The sequence below is a fragment of the Macaca mulatta genome, chromosome 3 (genome assembly GCF_049350105.2).
Source record: "Macaca mulatta isolate MMU2019108-1 chromosome 3, T2T-MMU8v2.0, whole genome shotgun sequence".
NCBI classification, from domain to species: Eukaryota; Metazoa; Chordata; class Mammalia; order Primates; family Cercopithecidae; genus Macaca; species Macaca mulatta.
Window position 1 is genome coordinate 164828403 of NC_133408.1, and position 24079 is coordinate 164852481.

Here is a 24079-nt window from a genome sequence, read left to right on the forward strand (position 1 = left end):
TTCCAAACTTTCCAAGTGTAGTCATCCTTTTACAATACTGTACTTCTACTTCCTGAACTACCTTATTATATCTTTTATTACAGTGTTTGAAATGACTTTTCTCAGGCATTTCTCTGAAAATTTCCTCATCTGACCGTAATTTTAAGGGTATTTTTTTACTGGCTATAGGAGTTAAGATTGGCTTTTCTTCTCCCAGTACTTTAAAGCTGTCATTTTATCATCTTCCAACTTGTCAGCTCAAGTGAGTTCTCAGTCTTATTGTCTGTCATTCCTGTTAAAGTAACGTCCTTTTTGCCCCTCTACCTTCTTTTAAGTTTTTCTTTCTTTTTCAGCAAGTGTACAGCCAATGTGTCTGTGTGTGTTTTTTCTTTATTCTCTTTGATCTTAAAGCTTTTTGATATGTTTTACAGGTTTAATGTTGTTGACTGGTTTTATCTGTCTTGGAGAATTCTATGCATGATATATTTTCAAATATTGTTTCTTTCTATTCTTTTCTGAACTCCAGTTATATGCATTAGATATTTTTAATTATGGAGCTCATTTTCTTTACATATTCTAAAATTATTTTTCTAACTTTGCATTTCACTCTGTTTATTTTTCTACTTACCTGTTTCCTAGTTAATAATCTTTTTGTAGTGGCTGATCATTAATGAAACATAGCTATTACATTTATAATTTAATTTATTGCATTTTTTATATTCTAAAATTTCCAATGAGTTGTTTTTTTTTTGTTTGTTTGTTTTTTTTTTTTTGAGATGGAGTCTTGCTGTGTCACCCAGGCTGGAGTGCAATGGCCAGATCTTGGCTCACTGCAAGCTCCGCCTCCCGGGTTCACGCCATTCTCCTGCCTCAGCCTCCCGAGTAGCTGGGACTACAGGCGCCCGCCACCTTGCCCGGCTAGTTTTTTTTTTGTATTTTTTATTAGAGACGGGGTTTCACCGTGTTAGCCAGGATGGTCTCGATCTCCTGACCTCGTGATCCGCCCGTCTCGGCCTCCCAAAGTGCTGGGATTACAGGCTTGAGCCACCGCGCCCGGCCGAGTTGTTTTTAATTAGTTTGTTTCTGAGTAAAATTTTCCATTTTCTTATCTATTTCTTTAAGATGATCAGTTATTTTAAAGCTCCTACCTGGTGAAAAGTTATAGTGGCTAGAGATGAGGTTTTCTTCCTCCAAAATTAGATTAGAGGATCTAATTTTCTAGTAGGGAAGATCACCTTTATCCATATATGAAATGAAATTATTTCAGAATTTTTAAGAGCTATTTTAATTCCAGTTTACCCCTACACTAGAGAATGGCCCTCTCGTGATTGTAACTAAAAGCATAAAGTGTTTCCCACAGACCTCTTCCTACTTAAAGAACCCCAAATTCCAATTTTTATAACCCCAGAATTAAGAGTGTCAAAATCTCTGCATAATTTTTGAGTTTGTTTTTAAAAAGGCATTGTTTTTTCTTATTTTCTTGACTTTCCCTCTTATGCCTGTTCAGATTAGTTATCTGAAAATATCTCCAGAAGAAATTGTATTAGTATGTTACACTCACTTCTTTGTGGTTCCCATTACTTCAGATCTCGGTCTCTCAAATAATGACTGCCTTGGTAGCCTTATTGACAAATAGCTTTTCAATTGGCTGTACAGTTGAGAATACTAATATAAAATTTTAATTTCTGTAACCTCACTGAATACACGACTGACTAGTCTCCAGCTAAGTTCTATTTAAACATTTATTATTCAAAGGGAAAATACTTTGTTAAATTAATTAGCTATTTTACATTTATGGGCAGAACAAATGCATAATGTCTTAAAACTGAACTTTGGGATTGCCTAATCATAAACAGTGTTAACAATTTTAAAAATAATATTAAGTTCTAACATACTTTTTCTTAGAACAAATTTAATATTAGCTAATAATTATTAGATGCCTGCTATATGCCAGGTATCATCCTATATATTTGCCCTAGAATTCATCTTCCACCAATGTACCATGTGCGATGTATTATTATTTTACAGAGAAGGAACAGAAGCTCAGAGAACTTAACGCATTTGTCCAAGGTCACACAGTAAGTGACAGAACTAAGTTTCGGTCCTAATCCCAAGCCAGTTTACCACTTATCTATAGGCACGTGAAATCATTAGTAGTAAACTCACAGCCACTAATATTCAGTCCATGTAACATACATCCTTTTCTTTCTAGGTCTTTGTTGTAAAGATTTTATATAAGTTGTGTGAATGCTTAGTATGTTTGTGATTAAGTATAAAAATCTTGCCATTTTAAATTGATTTTATATATTACAGTATAGTGAAACTTAGAATCATAATTGTCTGTTGTATTTAAGTATAAATGGAAATGTTTAGAAGTGGAAATGTTATGTTTTAGATTACAAAATATACTACTATGAAATTGCAAAATCGAAAACTTGAAGTTCTGTGTAGGCTGTCTGCATATTGTATGTTCTTATGCAAATCTCTTAAATTTTCAGAATGCTTTTCTACATATATATTTAATATTGGGATAATAATTAGTGCTTCACAGAATTTTTCTGCGGACTAAATGATTCACATGCATAAAAATTTTATGGAAAACAATGTATTTATTGGTTTCTCCGTAGCTTTTATTTTTATCATAATGATTTTGATTATTGTACATTTAAAAAGGGCATGTGTCTACTAAGATAAGAGCTTAGGTAAAATAAAAGCTTAACTAAGAGTTACTCTATCACACATTCGTTGTTTTTAATAGAACACCATTATAAAAGCCTGTTCAGCTTCCACTTTAGGTTTGATGCGCTGAAAAGTTTAGACTGAAAGTTTTTCACTCTGGGATGGATATAGTTCAAAAATATAGAAAGTTATCATAAGTTTGAGCCATAATATTTACAGACCAACTTAAATTTGTGACCCAAGAAATACTAGTGAAATGTGAACAGTTGGGAATAAGATGTCTAAAAAATGGTCAATACCAAAGACATATTTTAAAAAAGTATAACAATTACTCTTATCTTTAATGTAATGATGGATTTATTAGATAAGGGAATACTAGAATCAATGTGCCTTCTATTATAAATTCAGTAAATTGTTTGATGAAATGCCATATAGCACAGCACAGAAAAATCAATTTCTAAATATCGCTATTTAGATGGTATTTATTTAAAAGGCAAAAAAGGTCAGAGGAAAAAGAGATCAGATATAAAAGTTACTCTAAGTTTGGTTGGTAAATAGTCTTTCCACCTTCTGTGCTTTCTGGCACTTTACATAAATGTTTATTATAACATCAGTATGATGTAGGATTGTTATTTGTCATTCTCCTCCCCGACTAGACTACAGATCTTTCAAATCAGAGAACCGTACTTATTCATCTCTGGATTCTCAATGCTTAATAAATGCCTCTGAGAAAAAGAATATTGTACATGGAGATTCGGTTTCGGTTGATTTATTTTTTCTTAGATGAGGAGGAGCTAACAATATAGATGTCATTATGGGTAAGAGGAAGAGGCCTGCCGTTACTTCGTTTGTAAAACAGATGATTGAACTATAGTCAATATTTCTGAAGTTTTTGTTTTATTTTGAAAATAATTCTATGAGATTATCTTTCTTCATTGTGATATCTTGGGAACAGTGTTAAGGAACAAGGGTATAGAGGTGGAGTTCTCCCCAAAGGCCTACTCTGCCAGTAAGCGCAGGGGATCTGCTAAGGCAAGAACTTAGGTTAGATAAGAGCTCACCTGTAAGTTGTGCAGTTGTAAATCTGACCACCTGAAATATTCCATTACTTGTTTAAAATTAAAAAAATACATTTGAAACAAATTGTTGTTGACTTTTCAGTATGCACTTATCTTTAAAATAAAAATTCCATAGTAAAACAATTAATTGGTTCAAAGGATTTATTTTGAATAAATATTTCATAAAATCTGTCAGTGTGTGTTAGCATTAATGCAAAGTTGCCTCAAATATAATAACTTCAGGTATATAACTACTTTGCCAGCTGACAATGGTTTATTACATATTTTGAGGAACATTAGCAGCTCCCTGCTAAGAGTATAAACATAGAGAAAAATAGGGCAGAAATCTTGGGGCTAAATGTATCTGCAATCGGAATTTATTATGAGAGAATTTTTGAGAATCCTAAAAAGAAGTACTGTAAAGAATACATTCACTATTATGTTTAAAAGTAGATATTGTATGCTGAGAAAATTACTCACTCAAAACAGTTGTAGAAGCCCTAGTAATTATTGCACACCAGAAAAATGAATTTCAGATGTTTTGATTTATTTGTCTGCTTATTAAAACTTGTTTTCTAAAATACATTATTAATCAAAAACTTGCTTGTTTTGAAATGCCAAAAATAAAACAAAGAATTCAGGTGTTGGGCCTTTATTTCTTAATTTTTTTTTTTTTTAGAGACAGGGTCTCACTGTGTTGCCCAGGCTGGCATTGAACTCCTGTGCTCAAGTGATCCTTCTGCCTCACCCTCCAGAGTTGCTGGGATTACAGTTGCACACCACCATGCCCAGCCAGGTGTTGCTTTTAAAAACTTTTCCATAACTATAAATTTTCACGAATTAAGACTAATGTCTTCTACATTCTTAATATGAAGTTGTAAGGTGCATAAAACAGCAGTTAAGGAATGGTAAAAGAAAATGAGGATAGTACTTACCAATGTACAAGAAGCCATCTAAAACCAAAATAAGAAGCCATAAGAAATATTGAAATTTTAATTTTAAGATGAAATATTTATAGGTACATTTCCAATATGCCATAGGTGGGGGGAAAGGATCCTTAATTAACTACTTGAAGACTGTCACCTGACAGTGATAAACTCCTACCAAAGATCCAGATTACTGTAAAGACTTGAAGTGATAGCTTTTCAAAAATGTTAATTCAGGAACCAGGAAATAACAAATAAGAATTATTGCTTACCAAAACTAGCTTTTAACAGTTGATAAAACTTGTCTAGAGTTTTACAAATCATTGAATCAAAGGGTTGAGTAGGAAAAGAAAAACATATCATTGACGATTTAAGAGAAACATATTCTAGTTTTTCCTAATATGGGAAGACGAACTAAAAAGTCATTGGGATTTATTTTCTGTATATTTGATGTTCATGTAAAACTCCTAGGCACTAACCAACGAAGTCCCAGAAGTTCAGTAGTACGGACTTTGTAGCAGAGTATAGACAGAAAATGTAAAGTTAAGAGAAGTGGCAGAGGAAGAAAAAGAAAAAGGAAAGATGAACAGATTTTAAAAGGTAATCAGCACATAAACACCATGGAATACTATGTAGTCATAAAAAAGGATGACTTCATGTCCTTTGCAGGGACATGGATGAAGCTGGAAACCATCATTCTCACAAAAGTAACACAGGAACAGAAAACCGAACACCGCATGTTCTCACTCACAAGTGGGAGTTGAACAATGAGAACACATGGACACAAGGATGGGAACATCACACACCAGGGCCTGTTGGGGGTCGGGGGGGGGGTAGGGGAGAGATAGCATTAGAAGAAATACTTGATGTACATGACGGGTTGATGGGTGCAGCAAGCCACCGTTGTACGTAACAAACCTGCACATTCTGCACATGTATCCCAGAACTTAAAGTATAATAAAAAAAATGAGCATTAAAAAGGAACTCTGTGAAGTACTTTGTGTACATTAACAAGTGGTTTTCACACCATGAAATACTAATGTTTATATTACCTCATTTAATTCTTATATTTTACATTTAAGAAATCAAGTCTTAGAGGTGCTTAAAATTCAACAACGACTGCAAGGCTTAAGCTATTTTGAAAACTATCTGCTCAGATGTTTACTTAGTTGTTAAAAATAATGGAAATCACTTAAAGACAGAAAATGCATTTTTCCACTAAGCAAGTATTGTTGAAATCTTACTCAGATAGTTAATAAAATGAGGCTACAACGATAAGAGAGGGCACACAGAGACCATTGCAAGTTACACAAGTAGTGATGCATATATGGTATGCTCGGAACAACAGTGGTAATGATGGTTGTGTCTGAACTGAATACAAAATATTCTCAGAAGCATTTTATAAGTGAGATTAGAATACAGATAGGTTTATCTATTTACTTAAACTCAAACACGATTTGCCATCTTGACTTCAGAGCTAAAATTTTGAGAAACAGAATACCGTTTCTCAACTTTGCCTTTACATTGTGGAGAACAAAGTGATATTAAATAATATATATGATACATTAGCATTTTCTTAATTATGCTCATAACTATAGCAACTACAGTCCCCTGAATATAATGATGGCGCATAGCCAAAATCTGCAATAACAAAGCTATTTAATTTATAGTCTCCTAAACCAGTGTAAATAAAAGTATCTAGCAATTTCAGTAATTTTCATTTAAATGGTAAAGTAGGTAAAATTAGTCTTTAATGATACTCTAAATTCCATCTTATTTACTTTATTCCGGTTCAAAGGAATAGTATGCTTTTTGTCAATAAGAAGCACGTTTTTCACATTTTAACATCTCTGAAATTGAGATGCCACTTTAAGTCAATATGATAAAAAATTATCATTGTCATGGATAACTGGCATCTTTTTCTTGGTGGTATGCAAAAGACTGGTATGTTTTATAATAAATGGTATCCTAGATTTAGTGAAATTAGGTAAATTAGATATAAGGCATAGAATTCACCAAACAATGTCTCCCTGGAGATATGTCTGACTATCCAATAATATTTAGATTGAAAACTGCAGGCATCACTCCTCTTCGGGATGTACATATATAAAGTTTCAAAATCTAAAATGTCAAATAAAAATGTTAGAATCACAAAGAATTATTTACTAAAGGTAGACTTTCAGTCACTGTGATAAGTGGTGTTAAATATATTTTTTGTCATGATTTATTTCTGACACCATTGAAATCTGTTCCATTTGCTCCAATCTTAACTTTTAGACTCATTGGCTATGTGACTGTGGCCAAAGATTTAGCCTCTTTTAATCACAATTTCTTCATCTAAAAAATTGAGATATTCAATCTAACTCATACAACCATGAAGAGAACTACATGAGATGGCAGATGTAAAGAAGTAGCAAATATACACCATGGAATACTATGCAGCCATAAAAAAGAATGAGTTCATGTCCTTTGCAGGTACATGGATGAAGCTGGAAACCATCATCCTCAGAAAACTAACACAGGAACAGAAAACCAAGCACATGTTCTCACTCACAAATGCGAGTTGAACAATGAGACCACATGGACACAGCGAGGGGAACATCACACACTGGGGACTGTTGCGGGGTGGGGAGAAAAGTGGGGGAGAGTATTACGACAAATACCTAATGCATGTGGGGCTTAAAACCTAGATGACGAGTTGATAGGTGCAGCAAACCACCATGGTACGTGTATACATATGTAACAAACCTGAACATTCAGCACACGTATCCCAGAACTTAAAGTAAAATATTTTTGTAAAAAGAAACAGCACAGTTCCTATCACACAAATGTTACAAGCTTTCCTTAAAATGTAGCCTCGAAATAAATGATTCTGAAAACTGAAATTTGTCAGGGGTAGTAGGAAGTACTCCTGATGACTGGCTTAGCTTGACAGCAGATCAGAGTGATAAAGTATGTTTGAACTAAACACTGTTAAAGTAGTATCAAGGATGAATGTCCTCTGCTCATTTTAGTACATGATTAGCAGGACGCAACAGGATGAAGGATGAAAAACCAAACTCCTGTTATGAAGTGACTGCATTCATCAATCAAAGATCTAAGCTAGAGTCTCTCAAACAGAAGCGGGGAGCATCGTGTTGGGGACGCCACACTGTGAGATGGGCAATGCAGTTAAATACCAAAATACTTTTCACAGCATTTAACACCAGGTGGCTAGAGGTATAATCCTGCATAGGTAGGTAGGTATGTAGACAACTACCTCAAACATTTCCTAAGACTTTCTTAGACTTTGAAATCTTTAGCACTAGACTCACTTTGGTTTAAATACATGATTTCTAAAAGGTCGTTGCACAAATATACAATGATCACACAGAAGAGAGATTTTCTTGACAGTTTAGCATAAATTAACATGTCAGATTACATAAGGAAGGAAACAGAAACCACCTCAAATAAGGTTGACGGAGATGAGAAAAATTTAGAGTCTTAGGACAAGGAGGGCAAAAACTCTAGCAGCAGGAAAACAAAGTGAATGATCTGGACAGATGGAAGCATCTAACTGCTTTGTTTTTGGGAAAAGAATAAATATAAAATTGACGTTCTATAAAACAAGAACTAGACCGGTATTTCATTGTTCTGTCTCCAGTTCCTGGCAGGGAACAGGGCATAAAATACGCTTTCAATAAATATTTGTTAAATAAAAATTGGATGTATGAGACATTTAAAAAATATATTTTAACTGTCTCTATAATTGCTAAAATTTCAAACAGTGTAAAGTAAGTTTCATTTTTGCATACTTATGTAAAACAAGAGCATCACCAAACATAGGTGAATCATGTTGTATCAGGCATATGCTGATTTTCAAAAACCATGAGGTGACCTGTAAGACATTTAAACCTATGTTGTAAACAAATTACTTAAGATGTCAGGTTCCTTTTTTATTTTTTATTTTTTTACTGATACAGAAAGAGCATTTATTTGGTTTTGAAATGCATTTGTGTGAATTGATATTGGGGATGGGTGCAGAGCAAAAACAAGATACAGCTTCCTATTTTTTCTTAATAATTGCAATTTTTATTTTAGATACGGGGTACATGTGCTGGTTTGTTACATGGGTATATCGCATGATGCTGAGGTTTAGATGGCAGGTTCTTGAATGCATGGACCATGCTGTTTTTAATCTTTGTAAACCCAGTGTTCATCACAGTGCATGACATATGATAGGTATTCAATAAATGTTGGTTAAATGAATGGGATTTTAATATACACAGTTAATCATCCAGGAGCTTTGTGCATATTTTGTCTAATAATCCAAAAAACTGACAGTAGAGTTACTGTGCAGACGTAGTCAATGGCATGCCTTTCATCTACTGATGTGTTATAATTTGGTTCATTTAATTGTGCTTATATTTTACTGTGTTGTATTTTCTGAATGAGAATGTGTTTGCTCTTTTGCCAATTTTTTTCTCATCCATATTTACATGTATACTGACAAATTAATGTATTTCAGTGGCCTTATGTTTCTGTTGAACAGCCAGGAGATGTTTTATTTGCAGCATCTGTGTATTTTAAGATATCATTCTGTCTCAGAGATGCCAAGGTTTCGTGTAAATGAAAATGAGAAAATGAGATTAAAACACGGGTGAAATAAAAGAGAGTCTGTGGAGTTTTCTCAAAATATATATTTTGGTCTCTTCCTGGAGACTCTGATTTAGTTTTGCAGGGGAGTGAGGGTTGGAGAAATTAGAATTTACTGTGTGGTTTCAGTCTGAATATACACAAACATACATTATAATCACCTCAATTTTGACACTATGAATCTTATCAGAGTGGGACTAATTGCAATCTGGAAAAGGTGCCCATACTTCAAAAACCTTCCCACCACCACAGTTTGATTTAATCCATGTGCTTCCATTCTCAAACTATCAGTGAATTCACAATCTATTAATATTTACAAATATTTATTTGTGATTTAAAAATCTTAAAAAAATGGTAACTAACCCCATAGTAATTGTTATTGAATCTTCTCAAGGAGATTACTTCTACTCTCATTATCTTGTTTTCAAGTTCATTTGAGAAAATACAATGAATTTAAAGGAAGAAATAGTGAGAATTGCATGAAAATATGGAAGCCAATGTAAACTGGTGAAGATCTAACTCGTACATTTTTGTTAAGAGACTTCCTTTTAATCTAATTATGCCTTTCAGGTTGAAAAATCTCACAGAAGTTTTAGTTCCATTTTTTTTTTCTACAAAAGAAAAAATATTTTATTGTGTGGCTGAGAGATAGTGCTTTTCAAATTATAAGAGAACAAAGATCCTTTGGGTAAACTAGATAAAATTTATTCCTTTACAAAACTGGCTATAACCCATACCTCCCCTCTTTTACTTTTTATTCTATAAAAGCCAGGATAAATTAAGTGGCAAGAGGAAAATTGTTACCTATAAATTGCAGATAATGTAAGTTTATTTTTAAAGCAGAGAATGACTCAATTATTAATTGCTTCAAGGAACTAAGATGATCATTGTAACAAAGATGTTAACAGTATTGTAACAGATAATCCTTGATCCTTGCAGAAACAAATTTAGAGAAAAAGAGGATTAGCTATTAACATTATAGAATATTTGGAATACGGCATTGCAAAATATTTTATAGAAAAATGTGGTGTTATTACACTTACCGAGAACATAGAATTGTCTACAGTTCTGGATTTTAATTAATTTTGATCAATTTAGAGATAGGAATACATGGAAGGAATAACTCCAGTGCCTAGCGTGGTACCAAGTACAAAATTAGTGAACGATATATATTTATTGAATAAATTTGCAATGGAATATTTTTGTCAGGTTATAAAAGTTATAGACAGATATAGATATTAAAACTCCCACATCTTTATTTCCCGTTTATTGTCATCTGCACCAGTCTTTTCTTTAATTCTTTACTCTTTACTCATTAATTAGAAATGAAGCAGAGACATTGGAAGTTTGATATTTTCACAGTGATTTAATGCTAATATTTTGATATTGACCAACTTGGGGGCCAATATTCTAATCCTTATAGAGAAGTTATATTAGTCCTAATGATGATTAGTTTAAAAGTTTTCTTCAATGTTGAGACACTGTCTTCAATATAAAAGACACACGCTGGCAAGATGACCGAAGAAAAACAGCTCCGATCTGCAGCTCCCCGCGAGATGAGTACAGAAGGCTGATGATTTCTGCATTTCCAACGGAGGTACCTGGCTCATCTCATTGGAACTGGTTAGACAGTGGGTGCAGCCCACAGAGGGCGAACCGAAGCAGGGTGGGGCGTCGCCTCACCCAGGAAGTGCAAGGGGTCAGGGAACTCCCTGCCCTAGCCAACGGAAGTTGTGAGGGACTGTGCCTTGAGGAATGGTGCACTCCAGCACAGATACTATGCTTTTCCCACGTTCTTCACAGCCCGCAGACCAGGAGATTCCCTCGGGTGCCTATGCCACCAGGGCCCTGGGTTTCAAGCACAAAACTGGGAAGTCATTTGGGCAGACACCGAACTAGCTGTAGTTTTTTTTTTTTTTTTTCCATACCCCAGTGGTGCCTGCAGTGCCAGTGAGACAGAATGGTTCGCTCCCCTGGAAACGGGGCCGAAGCCAGGGAGCCAAGTAGTCTAGCTCAGTGCATCCCACATCCACAGAGCCCAGCAAGCTAAGATCCACTGGCTTGAAATTCTTGCGACCAGCACAACAGTCTGAAGTCAACCTGGGATGCTCAAGCTTGGTGTGGGGAGGGGCATCCACCATTACTGAGGCTTGAGTAGACAGTTTTCCCCTCACAGTGTAAACAAAGCTGCCAGGAAGTTGGGACTGGGCAGAGTCCATCCCAGACCAGCAAAGCTGCTGTAGCAAGATTCCCTCTCTAGATTCCTTCTCTCTGGGCAGGACATCTCTGAAAGAAACGCAGCAGCCCCAGTTAGGGGCTTCTAGATAAAACTCCCATCTCCCTGGGACAGAGCGCCTGGGGGGAAGGGTCAGCTGTGGGTGCAGCTTTAGCAGACTGAAACATTCCTACCTGCTGGCTCTGAAGAGTGAGCAGATCTCCCAGCACAGTGCTCCAGCTCTGTAAAAGGACAGACTGCCTCCTCAAGTGGGTCCCAGACCCCCACGCCTCCTAACTGGGAGATACCTCCCGGCAGGGGTTGACAGACACTCCATACAGGAGAGCTCCAGGTGACATCTTGTGGGTGTCCCTCTGGGACGAAGCTTCCAGAGGAAGGAACAGCAACAATCTTTGCTGTTCTGAAGCCTCCACTGATGATACCCAGACAAACAGGAGTGGACTTCCAGCAAACTCCAGCAGATCTACAGAAGAGGAACCTGACTGTTAGAAGGAAAACTAACAAACAGAAAGAAATAGCGTCAACATCATCAAAAAGGATGTTCACATAGAAACCCCATCAAAGATCACCAACATCAAAGACCAAAGGTAGATAAATCCATGAAGATGAGGAAAAACCAGCACAAAAAGGCTGAAAATTCCAAAAACCAGAAAGCCTCTTCTCCTCCAAAGGATCACAACTCCTTGCCATCAAGGGAGCAAAACTGGACAGAGAATGAGTTTGACGAATTGACAGAAGTAGGCTTCAGAAGGTGGGTAATGACAAACTCCTCCGAGCTAAAGGAGCATGTTCTAACCCAATGCAAGGAAGCTAGTAACCTTGATAAAAGGTTAGAGGAACGGCTAACTAAAATAAACAGTTTAGAGAAGAACATAAATGACCTGATGGAGCTGAAAAACACAGCAGGAGAACTTCATGAAGCATACACAAGTATCAATAGCCGAATCAATTAAGTGGAACAAAGGATATCAGAGATTGAATGTAAGCTTAATGAAATAAAGCATGAAAACAAGATTGGAGAAAAAAGTATGAAAAGAAAGGAACAAAGCCTCCAAGAAACATGCGACTATGTGAAAAGACCAAATCTAAGTTTGATTGGTGTACCTGAAAGTGACAGGGAGAATGGAACCAACTTGGAAAACACTCTTCAGGATATTATCCAGGAGTAATTCCCCAACCTAGTGAGATAGGCCAACATTCAAATTCAGGAAATACAGAGAACACCACAAAGACACTTCTCAACAACAGCAACCCCAAGACACATAATCGTCAGATTCACTAAGCTTGAAATGAAGGAAAAAATGTTAAGGGCAGCCAGAGAGAAAGGTTGGGTTACCCACAAAGGGAAATTCATCAGACTAACAGTCGATCTCTCTGCAGAAACCCTACAAGCCAGAAGAGAGTGGAGCCAATATTCAACATTCTTAAAGGAAAGAATTTTCAACCCAGAATTTGATATCGAGTGAAACTAAGCTTCATAAGCTAAGGAGAAATAAAATCCTCTATGGACAAGCAAATGCTGAGAGATTTTTTCACCACCAGGCCTGCCTTATCAGAGTTCATGAAAGAAGCACTAAATATGGAAAGGAAAAACTGAAACCAGCCCCTGCAAAAACATACCAAATTGTAAAGACCATTGACGCTGTGAAGAAACTGCAACAACTAACAGGCAAAATAACCAGCTAGCATCCTCATGACAGGGTCAAATTCACACATAACAATATTAACCTTAAATGTAAATGGATTAAATGCCCCAATTAAAAGACACAGACTGGCAAACTGAATAGAGAGACAAGACCCATTGGTGTACTTTATTCAGGAGACCCATCTCATGTGCAAAGATGCTCATGGGCTCAAAATTAAAAAAAAAAAAAAAAATGGAGGAAGATTTACCAAACAAATGGAAAGCAAAAAAAAAAAAAAAAAAAAAAAAAAAAAAAAAAAAAATTCAGGGGTTGCAATACTAATCTCTGATAAAACAGAATTTAAACCAACAAAGATTAAAAAAAATAAAAAGACAAAGAAAGGCATTGCATAATGGTAAAGGGATCAATGTAACAAGAAGAGCTAACTATCCTAAATATATGTGCACCCAATACAGGAGCACTCACATTCATTAAGCAAGTTCTTAGTGACCTACAAAGAGAATTGGACTCCCAAACAATAATAATGGGAGATTTTAACACCCCACCGTCAATATTAAATCAATGCAACAGAAAATTAATACGGATATTTGGAACTTGAGCTTAGCTCTGGACCATTGGATCTAATAGACATCTACAGAACTTTCTACCTCAAGTCAACAGAATATACATCCTCAGCACCACACTGCACTTATTCTAAAATTGACTACATAATCGGAAGTAAAACACTCCTCAGCAAATGCAAAAGGATGGAAATCATAGCAAACAGTCTCTCAGGCCACAGTACAATCAAATTAGAACTCAGGATTAAGAAACTTGCTCAAAACCACACAATTACACAAAAACTGAACAACCGGCTCCTGTATGATTACTGGGTAAATAATGAAATTAAGGCAGAAATAAATAAGTTATTTGAAACCAACGACAGCAAAGACACAACATACCAGAATCTTTCGGTCACAGCTACAGCAGCATTTAGAGGGAAATTTATGGCACCAAAACGCCCACAGGAGAAAGTAGGAAAGATCTAAAATCGACACCCTAACATCACAATTAAAATACCTAGAGAAGCAAGAGCAAACAAATTCAAAAGGTAGCAGAAGACAAGAAATAACTAAGATCAGAGCAGAACTGAAGGAGATAGAGACACAGAAAACCCTTCAAAAAATCAATGAATCCAGGAGCTGGTGTTTTGAAAAGATTAACAGATAGACCGCTAGCCACACTAATAAAGAAGAAAGAGAGGAGAGTCAAATAGACACAATAAAATTGATAGAGAGAATATCACCACTGATCCCACGGAAATACAAACCACTATCAGAGAATACTGTAAACACCTCTATGTAAATAAACTAGAAAATCTAGAAGAAATGGATAAATTCCTAGACACATTCATCCACCCAAGACTAAACTAGGAAGTAGTCAAATTCCTGAATAGACCAATAATAAGCTCTGAAACTGAGGCAGTAATTAATAGCCTACCAACCCAAAAAGTCAAGGACCAGATGGATTCACAGTCGAATTCTACCAGAAGTACAAAGAGGAGCTGGTACCATTCCTTTTGAAAATATTCCAAGCAGTGGAAAAAGAGGGACTTCTCCCTAAATCAATTGATGAGGCCAGCATCATCCTGATACCAAAACCTGGCAGAGACATAACCAAAAAGAAAATTTCAGGCCAATATCCCTGATGAACATTGATATGAAAATCCTCAGTAAAATACTGGCAAACCGAATCCAGCAGCACATCAAAAAGCTTATCCACTGTGATCAAGTCAAGGCAATGGCGACAAAAGCTAAAATTGACAAACGGGACCTAATTAAACAAAAGAGCTTCCGCAAAGCAAAAGAGACTATCATCAGAGTGAACAGGCAACCTACAAAATAGGAGAAAATTTTTGCAATCTATCCATCTGACAAAAGGCTGATATCCAGAATCTACAAGGAACTTAAACAAATTTACAAGAAAAAAACAAACAACCCCATCAAAAAGTGGGCAAAGGATATGAACAGACACTTTTCAAAAGAAGACATTCATACAGCCAACAAACATATGAAAAAAATCTCATCATCACTGGTCATTAGATAAATGCAAATCAAAACCACAATTAAATACCATCTTATGCCAGTTAGAATGGTGATCAGTAAGAAGTCAAGAAACAACAGATGCTGGAGAGGATGTGGAGAAATAGGAAGGCTTTTACACTGTTGGTGGGAGTGAAAAAAGTTCAACCATTGTGCAAGACAGTGTGGTGATTCCTCAAGACTCTAGAACCAGAAATACCATTTGACCCAGCAATCCCATTACTGGGTATATACCAAAGTATTGTAAATCATTCTACTATAAAGACACATGCACATGTATGTTTATTGCAGCACTGTTCACAATAGCCAAGACTTGTAACCAACCCAGATGTCCATCAATGATAGACTGGATTAAGAAAATGTAGCATATTTACACCATGGAATACTGTGAAGCCATAAAAAAGGATGAGTTCATGTCCTTTGCAGGGACATGGATGAAGCTGGAAACCATCATTCCCAGCAAATTAACACAGGAACAGAAAACCACACACCACATGTTTCCACTCATAAGTGGGAGTTGAACAATGAGAACACATGGACACAGAGAGGGGAACATCACACACTGGGGCCTGTCAGGGGGTAGGGGTGTTGGGGACAGATACCATTAGGAGAAATACTTAATGTAGATGATGGGGTGTTGGGTGCAGCAAACAACTATTGCATGTGTATACCTATGTAACAAACCTGCACATCCTGCACATGTATTCCAGAACTTAAATTAAAAAAAAGATACACACATACACACACACATACACAGACACACACACACACATACAGAGAGAGAGAGAGAGAGAGAGAGAGAGAGGATGTCAAGGTAATTGAGAGCATGCATTTACCAAACCAGTGATTAGCAAGATTGTTTTGTAGGTTCTAAATTGCTAGCAGAGTTTTACCTCATTATTTCAAGTATATTATTTCCAAAGTCTACAAACATACAAGCTATATATGTAGACATATTTGTCCAATGAGTTCTCTGAAATTGAAGGTGTTTGTGAAAACTGAGGTCCTTAATGATTTATAAGTGATTTTGTTATTGATTTTATTTGGAAGCCTTTAAATGAATAATTTATCAATTAATACAGAGTGAGTAGGAGGTAGGGTGTGGCTTGAGTATGCATCAGAATTATTATGCAATTTGAGAGATTCTGCAAAATTCCTTAGTGGTTCTGATTAATTCTTCCTTTGGTGAGCAGAAGAGGAAGGATTTGAAAATGATGTTTTTCAAATTACAACTCCCTTACCCACAGCACTATTCTAATTATAAAGACAACAGTCTGAAGTGGGAAGATGCTTCACAAAATACAATTGGTTCAGAAATAACACTGCCTATTTCTGCCTCCAGTTGGGAACTACTACTCTAAATGATTCTTCCACATTGACAAGACTTCAGAAACGTTCTTCATAGCTGGTTCTGTGGGCAGTATGTGCTAAGGCAGGTATAGTTTTCCATTATCTAAATGTTAAGAAAGACTCATGGCTCATGATTAGTGTAATAATTTTCTATCTCGCATTCAGATAAGCAGAAAAATATTCTTGGAAGGCATATGTGACATCATTTCATCTTAAAACATCTAAAAGTATTTCATATGGCTTGCAGAAATAATGTTGTCTTACCTATGATGGGATATGACAATAAATCAATAAAACAAATTTTATTGTCCGATTTTTAGAGATTTTTTTCTCTTATGATTGTGTTTCTATAGCTCTGGATATTTAGGGATGTGAAAAGTGTTAAGGACAATTTACTCTGTTCTTAACAGTTTTCAATACACACACATCAGGGAAATCATACAGAAATATCGCCTTTACTTTATAATGAGGAAACTGATGCTCAGAGATCTTTCATGCCCTAATTCCTATTTCATTGTTATTTATGCTAAAGTATGACACTGTATATCATTTTTATTTGACATCCTGTACAAATGTACGCACTTAGCTTAATGATGAGGAGACATTCTGGGAAATGCATTGTTAGGCAATTTTGCCACTTTGCAAACATCATAGCATGTACTTACACAAACCCAGATCATATAGCCTACTACACACTTAGACTATAAGGTATAACCTATTTCTCCTAGGCTACACAGCTGCACAATATGTTAGTGTACTGAATACTGTAGGCAATTGTAACACAGTATTTATCTAAACATATCTAAATATAGAAAAATTATAGTAAAATATAGTATAAAAGATAAGAAATGTTACCCTTATATAGGGCACTTACCATGAATAGAGCTTGAAGGCCTGGAATTTGCTCTGGGTGAGTTGTGAATGAGTGGTGAGTGAATGTGAAGCCTAAGACATTGCTTTGCAGGACTGTAGACTTTATAAACACACTAAATTTATTTAAATTTTTTTTCTTCAATAACAAATTAACTTTAATTTACTGTAACTTTTTTACTTTATAAAATTTTTGAAGTTTTCAAAACTTTGTGACTCTTTTGTAATAACACTTAGCTTAAAACACAAGCCATTGTGTAGATATACACAAATCTTTCCTTTCTTTATATCTGTATTCTATAATCTTTTTCCTATTTAAGTTTTTCAAAAACTTTTTAAAGTTTTTGTTAAAAACTAAGGTGCGGGTGCACACCCACTCACCTGCGTGTGCATCACACACACACACACATTAGCATAGGTCTACCCATGGGTCAGGATTATCAATATCACTCACTTCAACCTTTTATCCCACTAGAAGGCCTTCAGGGTCAATAAAACATATAGAACTGTAATCTTTTATGATAACAATAGCTTCTTCTGGCATGCCTTTTGAAACACCTACCTGAAGTTGTTTCATAATTAACATTTTTTAATAAATAGGAGGAGTATAGTAAATAGAAAATCAATAACAGAGTGGTTTATTATTATCATAAAATATTATGTGTTGTATATAATTATATGTGCTAGACTTTTATATGACTGGCAGTGCAGTGGGTTTATTCACATCAGCATCACCATAAACCTGTGAGTCATGCATTGTGCTATGACCTTATGATGGCTATGATGTCACTACACAATAGGGATTTTTGAGCGCCATTAAAATCTTATGGGACCACTGCCTTATATGCAGTCTATCATTGACCAAAACATAATTATGTGACTCATGACTGTACCTGGGCATGAATAGCTGTATCTGTGAGAAAATAGAGAGTATTTTAGTTACATTCATCTCTTCTTACCTGATTTAAATTTTATTGTTTGTAATTATGTCTTCCTGGTGCACTAAGAGTTGTACAGTCAATCCTCTAGATTCATATTCTCTCTCTCTCTATATATATGTACATATATGTATACATGTATATATACATATATATGTGTGTGTGTGGGGGTGTATATATATATATATATATATATAGAGAGAGAGAGAGAGAGAGAGAGAGAGATGGAGTCTCACTCTGTTGCCCAGGCTGGAATGCAGTGACACAATCTTGGCTCACTGCAACCTCTGTCTCCCGGGTTCAAGAGATTCTCCTGCGTCTGCCTCCCAGCAGCTGGGACTACAGGTGCACACCATCACGCCCAGCTAATTTTCATATTTTTAGTAGAGATGGGGTTTCACCATATTGGCCAGGCTGGTCTCGAACTTCTGACCTTGTGATCCACCAGCCTCAGCCTCCCAAAGTGCCGGGATTGCAGGCGTGAGCCACCACGCCCAGCAAAAATTTTTGTTTGTTTGTTTGTTTGTTACATAGATTAGAGGTTTCTGTGTTGCCCATGCTGGCCTTGAATGCCTAGCCTCGCCTCCTTATGCACCAGGACAACAGTCCTGAGCCACAGGGGCCCCCATGAAATATTTAGATATTATTATATTATTTATCTTGCAAACCCGGACGACTATTGATATTAGGGGCTACTTTTATTTTTTTATCTTTAATACCTAACATCACAAATTCTCATTCAATTTACCCAATAAATTAGCTGATTATATGCAAACTGATTTTTTCCATCCTGTTAAATTTTGTGATGATGTAAGGAAATAAATATATATTCAATATGAATATGGAATTGTGTAGGCATAGGGATACTTCTCTATCATTGAAATTATTTTACTATGCAAAAAAAGGTTTCATTTAATAAGTATTTACTATGTGTCCAGTATATTCTTAGCCCCAAGCTAGGTGTTGGTGTATTAGTAAGGACAGCAAGTGAAGCATGTTATTTTTCTTCACTGCCTCCAAGTGGAATCTGTAATAAAACCAAAGCCATACTTGAGTTATTTCAGAGAAATACTATTTAGAAAGACAGTTCCGTATTTTCAGGCAACTTAGCAGATCAGAGGCCTTCGGGTTCTTTGCATGGTTGAGTTAAAGAGCTAGAACGTATATAAAAGCTTAGTGAACTGTGTTTGCAATTTCACTGAACAGCCATAAGTAATATCTCACTTTGCTGGATTTTAAGTGCAACCACTGTAGTGATCTCTTATGATTAAATCACAATTCTGCTGAACTACATGAGTAAAGATGGACGTGTGGTTGGTATGGCATCTATGGGTTACAGCTTGGCTATGATGTTTGTCCACATGAAGTGTCTCCCTTTATACGCATCGCACCCAAGTGTACAGTTAAACTAGAATGTAAGATTGAATTATTTTGAGGAAGGAAACTAACTGCTAATAAAACAAAACTTCTACCTATGATTAAACCAATCCCAAGCCACTCTTTACTGGTAGAAAATTTCCCTTAAAAAAGCTGAAGCTTTTAAATATATTATATTGATAAGCTAACCCTATTAATCAATAAGAAACTTTTGCTGTAAAATCAATGAACCACTAAAAGCATTTAAAAATGTCAATGAAAGTGAAAAATTTAAAGACACAAGTTCTCTAATTACTACGGAAACCCTAATTAACATGAAATTATAGAAGTCTAAATAGCACTTGCTGATTCATTATCTGGGACATATTTTCCCCTGGCTATGTTTGCTACCTCTGCTGGATGAATAGTCAATAATTATTATTTGGTATCACACATTTCATAGAAACTGTCAGAACATGCCATTAGTCAGGAATGATAAAATGGCAACAAAAGTGTTAGGAATAATGAATTGGTGATATAAGTCATCAATGTGTGATACATGTATTTTTAAAATGTTCATAGTCTACTGGTTCTTAAACGTAATCATGACCGGTAAAAGCAGATGAACTGTGATTTACGGACTCGAAAATGTTTAACTCTCACTTGAAAGTGAACTCACATTAGTTTGATTATCTCGGTCCTCGCTACACAATAAATCACTACAGAACAGAATCCTCTGTATGAAAATCTCTAGATCTGGGGCCATTGTCTGAAGGCATTTATTACAGAAAGTTGTACAAATGCCTCAGCTATAGTATGATTTCAGAGCATGAATGCCATGAACAGTAAGTCTCCAGAGATGCTGTAAAATGTTTGTGGCAGCTGAGTTCTAAGGTTAGAGAGCTCTAAGTTTAGACACAATTGATTGCAAAACGTCAGCTTTTCACAGAACATTTAGACCTTAGCACACAACTTAAGTGGTTAAACAATGTTAAAAATAATTTTAGTAAAATTGTTAGTTCCTGCAAATAAATATATGAGTGACAACCATAAAGTGACTCCAAACATCTCTATTATTATCAGCACACCTTTTTATATTTTTCTGTTTTGTAAAGTCACACATACACAGCTGTATAGCTGTAATTTAGATTGTGCTGCTCCTAAAAATAGGACACTGCAATTCTCATTTTGAAAAACACTCAAGCTTACCAGCCATACCTATTGAAATCATTAATTACTAAGAAGTGATGATCCGTTATGCTCCATTTCACCCTTGAAATCACCCCCTAGAGGTAACCACATTATAGTGATGGATGAAGTATTTGGGAAATTTCTGTGATCCAGAGCTACCGGGAAGCAAAAGAATATTTTACAAGTGTGTAACCAAAGAAGAGTGGTTTAACGTAGTATTTCTCATCTTCTAATTCACATTACATTGACTAGAGGAAGATAACTGCTCATTTATGAATTCTTGAAGGTGGTGACATCTGACATATATCTGAAATGGGAGACTGAATTTAATATCCATAATTAAGTGTCAACATTCATACTTCACTCTCATGCTTGGCAACATTACACTGACAATACAGAAGAGTGGTACAGAACTTGCTGTTATGTAGCAGATTTTTAAATGAGCGTATTTCAAAGCTCCCTGTGAAGTAATGAATTAGAAATTGGCTTTGAATTCAACTTGATTGGCAGCTATTATTTGGTACATAGATCTCATGAGACAGCAGTGTGTAGTTATACAAGAGCTACCAGGAACTCTGCATGACATTACGTGGCGGTGATATTAAAAATAATTCTCAGGTTTTCTTCTTAAATCAAACATTTTTGAGGGTTTACTTCACATTTATGATGTAAAGCTGGAGCCTTCCAACACTACTGTGGAGAATGCAGAATTCAGGATAGAGTGGATGTGTTTTTGACCCTATCGAAGGGGATTTATTACTGGCAATACTAGGAGGATCTCATTGTACCAAGGCTTCATTTATAATAAAGTCCCACGGCATGGGTCCTGTGGATAGCGTTACAGTATAGTTTCAGGTTTCTGGGAAAGAGCAGAGCAATTAGATATAGAAGAAAGAGTCACTTTTAACATGGTGTTTGGTTATGCACAGTAATTTCTTGTTAGAAAAGTCAATTGAGCTCTGCTATCTTGAGTATATTACAGGTATTTGATAAATAATTGTTCCACATTAACAACTTTGAGGTATATCAGGCTGTAGCATATTTAGAATTCTGCTTCTGAGAGAGGCCAGAAGGTAGTGTTATAAGATTTCTCAATTATTTTCCTTGCTGCAATCTCAAAAGATTAGCCTTCTCCTCTACAAATATTCATTTACTTTCATTATGAAGGTATCATTTATAAATCTGAGTTCTCCTTGTGTTTTTATTAACTTACATTTTAATTTTAGTTTGGCCTCCAATACCTCTAGTCTCCATCCACTGAAATGCAAAGTGCTACTATTTTTTATATTATGGGACATTACTTCATTTAATCGTTATTAAATAGTCCTGGAATTCTTTGAGCCTGAGTTTCTTCATTTGAAATGCCATAATAATAACTAGCTACATTTTCAAAATAGAATAGATTACAGCATATACAATTTTCTAGCACAGAAGATGTGCTATTCTCTTCCAGCAGCTATTCCCTCTGTGTCACTTTCACTCTTTTGTACAACTTAATTCTATTCCCCTTCAAACTTACTTTTTAGATATTAACAAAGCTCATGTCCTCATATGAAAATTTCTGCAACTTCTTGATTTTAGCTACTTCTTGTCCTTTCTACAAACTTTATGTTATCTTTCTTCAGGCATGCCATCAGAATTGCACTCAAGTCCGGCTTTTTAATCAACTCCCCTAATGTTTTATATCTCAAAGGGAAAGCAAAATCGTATTAAAACTGGAGCAAATAATGACTTGTTCACTATTACTGCTTCTCTTACCATGCAATAATTGAGGTTTGATGGGAACAGTATCTGTGATGTTCATGGCTATATCTTCTTAATCATCAGTATGATTCTATCCTGTACTGTGGTAGATACGTACAAAGGGGTGACACAAAGATGCATTGGGCCAAATGTCCCAGTGGTCTTAGGCAGTCATTGTTCATGAAGGCATGACATTAGTGTAAGTTTGATTGAACAACATATTAAAATTACTTCCACTAATAAGAAAGTCTATTCAAATATGTGGTGCATCTATTTATTCCTTTAGAATGTATCTTAAATCCTTCCTTTTGCTTTCCATCCTTAGTGACAACAGTCTTGGGTATATATTTTTTTTATCTGATGCATGAATTACAAAATTTGTTTTCTAACTAGCTTTCATTTCTCTAGTCCTCCTCCCTTTTACTAATTGTACATATATCACTGTATTAATTTTCATAAAATACAATTTTTCCCTTATGTCACTTTCATACTCATACATCCTTGTCAGTTTCCTATGGATTTCAGCACAGTTCTCAAGAATTTTTACTCAAGTGGCAGATGGGAAGGAACTGGAAGATCCTGAGAGCAAACAATTAAACAACTCTCCTCAAACCCCCTCCTGTATCTTTAAAATTCAAATTAATTTTTTATACCCTTCCCTTTTTTCCAAAAATTTGATTTTAGTGTGACAAAGATTCTATCTTAGAACAGTTTATTCAGGCTTTTCTGAGCCTGCTTTTCAACTGGGTACTGTCTTTGGCTTGCTTAGCCCAATTTTGGCAGGAATGCTTTTCATGTCTCCTTTTAGTAATTTTGCACCCACTGATGACCTCACTTGTCTTGTTGGTTGTAAGTCCCCAGCTGTCTTTGCTGTATTTACAATTAAGCCCCAGCTCTCCCTTATTGTGATAGTCATGACGCTTATCAGTCATATTGCATAAAATCTCCCTTGCCACTTGAGCAAGCGTCAGAATAATTTTTCTTTAACAGCAGGGAGTGCCAATCATGTTAACCCACACTCTGGGAGAGAGGAGTTGAATATAACACAGGTTTGACCAGTCACAATGTTTTTCTCAACTGCAGTTCTCTTAGTGAAGTAATATGGGTGTGAGCCCTAAGCCACTCAGTACCATGTCCTGCTACCACAATATAGAGAAGGCGATATTAGATAATGAAGATGTCACGTGGACAGAAACAGGGTCGAAGACAGCTGCTCTCAAGTCCTTGTTTACGGTTCTCCTTAAGGTCAGCTCTACTTCTGCCCTACCGGGTTGTGTAAGCCAATAATTTGCCCTGTATTTTTCTTAAGTACACCCAACAAGGTTTCAGTTCCTTAAAGCCAAAATGTTTTGACACATATATTCACGCAAGCAATACTTTTCATCTACCCT